This window comes from Solanum stenotomum, chromosome 11, assembly GCF_019186545.1.
Source record: "Solanum stenotomum isolate F172 chromosome 11, ASM1918654v1, whole genome shotgun sequence".
Classification (NCBI taxonomy): Eukaryota; Viridiplantae; Streptophyta; class Magnoliopsida; order Solanales; family Solanaceae; genus Solanum; species Solanum stenotomum.
In genome coordinates, this window is record NC_064292.1 from 46743993 (window position 1) to 46753005 (window position 9013).

General features: G+C 34.9%; 1 long non-coding RNA gene across 1 annotated transcript; it reads left to right on the forward strand.

The window, feature by feature from the left end:
* The first annotated feature begins 4001 nt into the window (after positions 1 to 4001).
* LOC125843807 (uncharacterized) lies at positions 4002 to 4785 on the forward strand. The gene is made up of 3 exons (XR_007444062.1): positions 4002 to 4056; positions 4488 to 4537; positions 4689 to 4785. It is a non-coding gene; the product is annotated as an uncharacterized LOC125843807 (long non-coding RNA).
* Positions 4786 to 9013: the final 4228 nt, after the last annotated feature.

A 9013-nucleotide genomic window follows, 5' to 3' on the forward strand; every position in this document is an offset into this window, starting at 1 on the left:
GTTATAAGTATTTGTTAGTACAGATTAAATAACACACGCTAATTGAGTATTCACGCAAGTTTTCTCTATTGAAATTGTAGTTTCAAATTAAACTTCACCACTTTGGTATGTTGATTTTAAAAAAAACCCCAAATAAACTGAATAGTTTTATGTAATATTTCCATTTCAAGTTTTTTTTTTTTTGAAACGGATATCTTCCGTTTCAAGTATATATAGTAAGTTGAATTATTGTCTCATATGATACATTCTCCCTTTAATTTTTTATTTTAATAATTACTTATGATATATTTGTTCACTTTTTTCAGTCTTTTAAAATTTATTTATTAGAAAATTTAATATCTCCGGTTGATGTTCATTTGATTCCCCAAAAATATCAAATAGAAGCAAAAGCATAAATTAAAAAATCAAATTAAATATGATTGATTGAAGGATAAATGATAAGATGTTATAATTATCATCTTCCTTTACATTATCAATGTTTGTTACTATCTAATCTTGTATGTAAGATAATATAATGTTTTAGTTTTAGTGACTGATATATTTTAAGTATTATTTTATAAATTTCGTGATATTAAATTATCGCGCGAGGCGCGGGTGATTTTACTAGTTTTAAATAAGAGCTTTATGAAACAGTAAATAAGATACCTTAATTGAGACAAGACGCACACAGATAACTGGAGAAGAGTATGACTTCATTTTATTTGGTATATGAATAGCCCAGAACTTATGAAATTGATACTCATACTTGAAAAGATTTGTAACAAGAAGGACCGAAAGCATTGAAACTCGACAAGGGATGATTTCATTTATTTGGTACATGAATAGCCCAGACAAGTTAAGGAATAAATATTCATATTCGAAAGATCAATAAAATACACAAATTTAGGCTCTTCACCCACCTATTTGAGGTAACGAAAAGTATCAAAATGACAATTTAATCTTACTTTAGGCATTCCTTCAAAATATACAAAATTCTCAAGTGAAAAGTGTTGCTAACTTTAAAAAATTGTCCATGAATTCCAATTTTTATATTTAATCTGAAATTAGTTGAGTCAGCAAATATGAATTAATTAAACAAAAATTTGGCAAAATGCCAAAACCGAACTGGTAATAAAGCAGGCATGCAACGCGTGGCCTACAGGAACAGAGACAGGGCCATTGTTTTTCTTTTTTGCTTTGGCTAATCTGGAGTTGTATTACTGTAGCTTCTAGGTAAAGATATTGATATTGCTCTTGACAACATGTAATTCTGTGATAAGAATACTTATCAGCATCAGGTGAGGAAACCCAAGGAGTTCCAGTGGTATGTTCCTGCACTGCATTCTTTCCTATCTGTTTCCAATTTTTTTCTATCACATTAGGGAATCAAACCTAGATCTATTGTGGAAAACTCCCACTTGTACATTGTCTTGGTTTTGGCAGATGTTAAACAACGAAAATAGAGGTAAAAGTTGGTCTGTGGGAGGATGGGGTGAAACGTAATTGGCACAAATAATAAAAGCATATTAGGAAACTTTTTGTCTCACTAAAATGGGGACTCAGGCTATATTGTGTCATTGCAAGGCAATCCTTTTAATAAAATAAACGAATTGGGAAAACCAGTTCATGGCTGAACCATGAACTAGCTATTAGTTCTCTGAAGTGGGAAGTGAAGCTGTGTTGTCCCTCATATAATGTAGGCCCAATTATTTTTACTCTAGTAGATTTCTTACTTTGGAAATTAGCAGTATTGTAGTGAGGACAAAAATATTAAACATTAGGTGGTTTCTTCCCATTTGCCTAAATCTTGGCAGTCAGAGTTATCTCGTACTATTACTGATGGGAGAAGGTAGCAGGTACCCAATGGAATAATCGAAGTGGAGGGTAGGTAGCTCGAAAACCAGTGCTATAATAATAATAATAATAATAATGTAGAGTAGGACGTGTATTGTGTTTTTGAGAACGATTGCCAAGTTGTCAACGACAACAACCTACCCAATGTAATCTTGCTATGGGTTCTGGGGAGGGTAGGATGTACGCAACCTAACCCTACCTTTGTGGGGTAGAGAGGTTGTTGATAAGGTATCAATTAATTAAACCATGACTTGAGAAGATATGTTTAACTCTAGTGCAATTGGATTGCTTTTTTGTAGTCCTCATTTGTGTTTAGAGTAAGAGTCTTGTAATAAAGATCTTGCTACAACTCTTTTTTGCAGCTGGGCGTAAAGTACAACTGTTTTTGCAAGTCTGTGCCCTTTGAGTAGAATTAAAAAGATGCAAGTTCTTAGTTTTGGTGCGAAAAAGGAAAAAGAAGAAAATTATAATTTGCTCTTCTACAAGTAGGGGTGTGTATGGTACAATATCGGAAGTTTCGGCTTTTAAAAATGCTATACTATTACCATACCAAATTAATTTGATATAGTTTGGTATTTGAAGTTTGGTTTAGATATTTTCCGGTACGGTAAATCGGTAACCACATTTTGGTCACCTTCAACTTACATATACTCATATAATAGAGAACTATGATTTGGACTTGTAAAGAAATGTCTCAATTATATCATACATACACCTTACACTTGTAAAATTATTTAAAATAAAAGTTCAAACAATATCCTTCATTAATCAATCTCCCCAAAAGAATATTTCAATTAAGATAGAGTAGTCAAAGTTTCAATGTCTAAATAATTAATTTTGTATTAATACTATATTTGCCAGCATTATGATATATATGGATTTTAGATGTAACTATATACTTTGGTGTGGTATTTGGTATTTCAATATTTTTGTTATAAATACCGAATTCCTTATTGACTACGGAATACCATGATTCTGAAACTGTGGTATAAAAAATTTCAGTTTCGATATGGTATTCGATATATATTGTACCATGCCCACTTCTTGCTATAAGGGGTCATTTGGTTGGGAACAAGTTATTCCGGGATTAATAATCCCGGGATAAGTTATTCCATCCTGTATATGGGATAACTTATCCCATCACTAAGGTATAAATGGTGGGATAAATAATCCTAGGACTCCCTAATACCTCCAACCAAATGCAGGATAAAATAGTCCTGCATTTTATCCCTGGATTATTATACCTTACACTTCACACCAAACGACTCCCAAGTGTTCTATCTTCTATCCTATTAGGTACTTTAAGATCTTACGACTATCTATTTTGATTGTGATTTGTTGTAGAGTAATTTGTCACTAACTAAATACTGTTCTTCAATTTTTACAGCAATCCTGATCAGTCAAAGCACTTGGAAACAGCAAGGATGCGCCTTTTTGACGTATGGATTGATTTTGTCAACTTAAGAGCAGAAGACTACAGTGAGAACAGTCGTATTCCAACAATGATATGTAATTGTGAATTGGTAATCAAATGTATATCTTCTCTTTGGTGTTTAAATTTGTGGTGTTTTTTTTACTGTAAATGCGAGGGATGAAGGCCAAGTAGATTCCACCAAACCTAGCTATGGAAAATTAACAGAAGGGAGTAAAGGAAGGAATAAGTAAATCTAGAGCCTTTGCATGATTGTCCTTTAATGCATTCGGCATCAAAGACCTCAGTTAAGAGAGTACAATGCTTAGTTTCATCCATTCAATTAAAAATGACCTAGTCCTAAGAAAATGAGGTTACTAAGTGGGCACAATTGGGGTGGCTATTTACTGAATGAGAACGCTGAATCATGTTACCAGTTCCAGCCCACCGCTTGCTCAAGATCAATGAATGTTTCCTATTTAATACGTTGGAATAGTTTAATTTCCAAGATCTAATTTCTTTTAAAAAATCATGAACTTAATCAACCATTGTTGCAATAGTATGAAATCTTCATATATTTATTATTGATATCTGTTATGATTAAATTCCTTTCCATTAGTTTAATGTTGTCATCTCACTCATCCTAACTGTTACATCAAAAAACTAAAATGTCAAAGTTTCAACACTCAAGCATGTGTGTTCAGTGTACTATGTAGGCTAGTTTCTTCATTAAACTCTTTCTCATCTGTTGTTCCTTTGAAATTTGGCACTGCAAAACAGGATGCAGATCACAGGGATTTGACCATTAGTAGGTATTTTGATATATCTTTACTTTCTGTCACCTTATTTTTATTTTTGCCACACCTTCACACTTGTAGGCAGCAACTTGGTTTAGTTGATCTATTTATTTCCCCTTCATCCCAGCCCAAAGTCCCAAACAACAAAAAAAGAGTAAAGGAGGAAACAAAAGCACCTTGATCATGTCAGTGTAAGAGCACAAACTCCAGTGGAGCTTTTAGTTTCTTTTTCTTCTTCCTTTTTCTCTAATATATTTATTCATTTTCTCTGCATAGTTTTATTTTTTCTCCCAGAGAGGGGTGGGGGGTTTTCATATCATTTCATTATCTAGCCTATGGATGCATTAATGTATTAGTCCAACTTTATTTTAAGTTAGCTTTTTGTTTCCAAAAGATCATTTTCCTTGTTTAATCAGTTAATCCTTCACTAAAGATTATGTTTACAGCTTGTTTTGCAACATTAACACCAAATCAGTCGAAGATCTTAGAGAAAGAGGTTAGCATGACCTCAACCTTTACCTTATCAAAAAAAAAAAAGAGGTTAACATGACCTCTGTTTCTTTTGCCCAGATTCAGCTAAGCATACCAATAAAGATAGGTTAAACTACAAGTGTCTCTGACTAATTAATTGATTTCATGTTTCTCAGGTATTGCAGATCTGAAGTCTGGAAAAATTGTCACCCCTCTACCTCCAAAACAGACCTTTTAGGATGATCCCCTAAGAGTTCTCGAGCTATTCATTTTGGTAATGCATTAGACGATCTCTGATTTGCCTCCCTCCCTCTTCTTTTGACAGCCTTGTTTATCCTATGTGGCATAGATGTTGAGTGTTACAGTTGACCTGTGTTATCAAAAGCAAAAAAAGCAAAAAAGCTCTAAGGTCCATTGGGGCTTTAAGCGCAAATATAACATGAATTTTAATGAAAAAAAGCGCAAAGGAAGATACAATACAAATATATATGTTAGTCAAAGATTAATATTTATAAGCACAAGTTACAAATTTTTTTATTTTCTTTTATTTTGATGAAGTAAGGTATTTCATTAAAAAACATCAAGCAGATGCAGAATTACATAATAGACAAAAAGGGCTCACAGTGAGCATAAAAGTTGTTAGCTCCTTTACAATCTTCAAACTAGTACTGGAGAGCTAACAAAGTCAAGAAATTGTTTAGTGCTAAATACAGGGGTTAATTTAACCCAACTGAACAGCATAAGTAAGCTTTAGCTTTAAGAGAGTGGTTTGGGGTTGACTGTTGAGATCCCATTAAAACATCTACGGTTCCTTTCAGTCCATAAACACCAAAGTTAACTCCAGGGATCATCAGCCAGACTTTCTTGATGGACTTATCAACTCTCCATGTATTCCAACTTCAGTAGGCTTCTTTCACATTTTGTGGCATGACCCATTGTAAGCCAAAAATGCAGCAGAACATATTCCATAGAACCTTGGGCACTGCACAGTGAAGGAGAACGAGTAACAAATATATGAGCAAAGAGATTGAAAACAATTACGATAAAGTGAAATATCACTTGTTTAGTGCCACCTCTCCAGAAGAGGCTCATTGGCAAGTAAGAGTATGCCTTAGGACCTTGATGATGACACTGAAGCGCACATTAAGCGCGGTGAAGCGCTCAACACACTTTAAGCCTCACTTCAGGGCTTAAACGCGGCTTTGACAACACTGCTGTTATCATTATGATATTGGATGATTGGCAGCCTGTGATGTTTCAAGCATGGATTTATAATCCATTGAGTTATAGGTAAAACTTTAAACAGGACAGGTGGAGCTCTTTCTACATAGAGCTGAGGTGCGAATATTAGAACGACTATAGCCATCCCAGTCAAATTCAAGATTGAGACCTTCTCCATGTTCAACCTTGACTATTTTACAGGCTTAGGAATATCATTCCCAAACTTAACAATGCTTATGAATAAACTTGAAATTCTAGCTTTAGGCACAAAAGGATAGAAGGGTTTGGTCTTGGTGTATACAGTATTAGGGATTTTAATACTGTTAGATTCGATTTGTGATTATCACCCAAATCAACATGTATGATTGATTTGGGGGTATTTCTTCGAAGTCATAAGCAAATTGAATATCTCTAAGCATTTTGTGATTGAGCTAAGTGGGGCATCTAAATTAGGATTAGTTATTTTTTAGGAGTTCTATCCACACCCTTCAAACTTACTTATAGAGGTAAAACATAAGATAAGGAATTTCTCAGAGAGAGAACTAAATTGTGTTGATGGCTGGCTGGATAAGGATAGGTTTACGTTCCGCTATACAAGTGGTGTACAGGCAGCAGTGAGAATATACCAGTATATTGTTCTCTGCAAAGAGCACACCAAAATTTAATGAGAATCAGAAACAAGCCCTACCTGTACCACGGTCAAGTCATTAAACTCAAGTCATTTTGATCAACATGGCTGCAAGTGGCTCCCTGTCCATCTGCTTCGGCTATTGGTCTAGAATTGGCTGCAAGAGACTGCTCTGCTAGCCTATCATTTTCTACCCCTCAAAGGCTCTCTTTTTCCTTTTCCTCAGAAGTACCAGTACCAACCAATCTTCGTTGTCTTTAATTCTTGATGTTTGGTGCTAGCAGAACAAACTCCTCTATGTAACCTAAAATGGGCTGGATCTACTGCAGGGGGATCTTAATTACCTCCAACGTGATCTAGCATGAAGTTAGCAATTCTTTTGCTCACAGAACTGGTTCAAATCCAGCTCGCAGAAGACGTTGCATAATTTATGTGTGTACATGTCTTTTAAGTAAACTTAAGTCAAATGTAATGGTTAACTTTTTTGTATCTCCTTCAATCACTTTAGGTTCCAATAAGTTGGTTGGGACATAACTTTGTTGTGCTGTTAGCTAGATGACACTCATGTTCTCAATATGATTTGGTGATTTTAGGTGCAAGGTTTGGGTTTATATTAGATGAATAACTAAAGACATATTTGAGTGATTACTTTAAATATTATTTTAAATGCATCTAAAATAAAAAGGTCTTGATAAGTATATATTTGATTCATTATAATTTTGGTGGGGTGCATCAATAAAATGATTAAAATGGACACTTTTTTATTTTTTAAAAATTAAGTATAAAATAAAAATCTCATGCCAACAAAATTTAATGAAAAAATTATTTAGAGAGACTTTTGGGTTATGAAACAAAGTTAAGTGACTTTCTGAGTTAACTACCCATAGTTAATTGATTTTCTGGGAAAGTTATTCATAGTTAAGTGACATTTGAGATATCATCTCAGAAATTTGGCTCTGTGGCTATTACATCTGGACCGATCACTTGCCAACATAAAGAGAAGAATACCATGATGTATCCATCTGGTTCTGGGGCTTTGTCTCCTGCACATGCTTTTGACACAATCCAGGATCTCTTGTGGCTCAAAAGGTGCCATCAACATCATTTTGTCCTTTGCATTATCATGGGGCAATCCCTCATGTTGAAATGTGGTCTCCATTCCTCAGTCTCAGAGTAAAGTTCTTCTTAGTAGGAGACTATTTCCTCCAGGTCAAATTGGGGCACCACTTGGGATGGGAATGACTCAACCACATGCATCATTTGATGAAAGCACTATAGTCGCCTCTGATAATTGGTTTGTCAACCACACTCTCTCTTTCTTAATGTCAGCTGGGTCTGTCAGTTTCTCCTCCTACTGTTTGTTAGCAATTTGTATTTAAAAACCAGAATTACTGATTTCAATAAACTTTGCAGAAACACGAAGTAGCCAAAGTTTAATAAACCAGTAATAGATGAACAAAAATTAATTGACAAAACTAAAATCTGTAAAAAAAGGTACCACAATCCTTTGAAAAAACAGAATCAGAAAAAGATCAAGCCCACTGAATGCACAGTGTCCCCTTAAGGAAATTATTCCCCTCTAGTATCCGAGGTTTGATTTGGAATATGTCCTCCTAGGATAGAATGATCTTAATCACCAGTGTATTGCTATCCAAAACTCTGGTGTCAGCGAACCACTCAACAACAGTGAAGTACACGAAGAGATTTTTTGCAGAAGAAGAAGAAATCAGAAAAATTCGTAAGGAATAAGTCTGAGGAATCAATGTATTTATAGGCAAGAGGAACTGGTTGCAACCTTTTCAAATGGCCATGGTTGTTTCTAAAAGTTGCAACCTTTCAGAACAGTCACTTCCAACAACAGGAGATTTAAATAAAACGGATCGCGCGTGGATCCGAGTCTCTTGATCGATCATTTTCCGAAGTCGAGCTGAGCCGAGCGACGACGACGGCGCGAGGGGGGTCCCTCTTTCCAACCCTTTTAACAATTAATAGGAGTGTTTCTATATTTAAACTCTCCTATTTTTCTTTCCACCACCTATGAGGGACAAATGCTTTTTCAATAAAGCATAAGAGGACTTTTCAAGTTCTCAACTCTTCAAGTTCCCAACTTTTCAAGTTCCTCTCTTTTCATCTTCTCTCTATTTCCCATTAACTCTTGCTACATACCCAACACTGTTAGCTTATCAGTGTCTTGACTCTCCTGTGTGCATTGGCTGTTCTGTGAAAAAAAGATAGTATTCCTATCACCTTGTTTCAGCCATAGTGTCCTAGATCTTTGTCTCCAAAGAATCTCCTCATGTCTTGCAATATCTTCAAATTCCATTGATAAAGCCAATCTTTTGGTTATTCATCTTCTGTTAAAAGTTTCTGATCTGGGATTTCATCCAGTTTGTAAACTGATTTAATATACTTGCTTCTGTAGTCTTAGTTTACCTTAGATTACTCCATTCCTTCAACTTCTTCTTCAGAGCTTTCAATTTGAAGGTCAGAATGTAGTCAGACCTTCCAGTGCAATAGAAGGATTTCCACCAGTTCTTTATCCTGTCACTAAAGTCTTCTGTTTGAAGCCACCAATTCCCAAATTTGAAGTAAGAATTGTTATGTTCCAGTTACCACATTGTAGCATCAATGGTGGGTGATTGTAAGTCACTC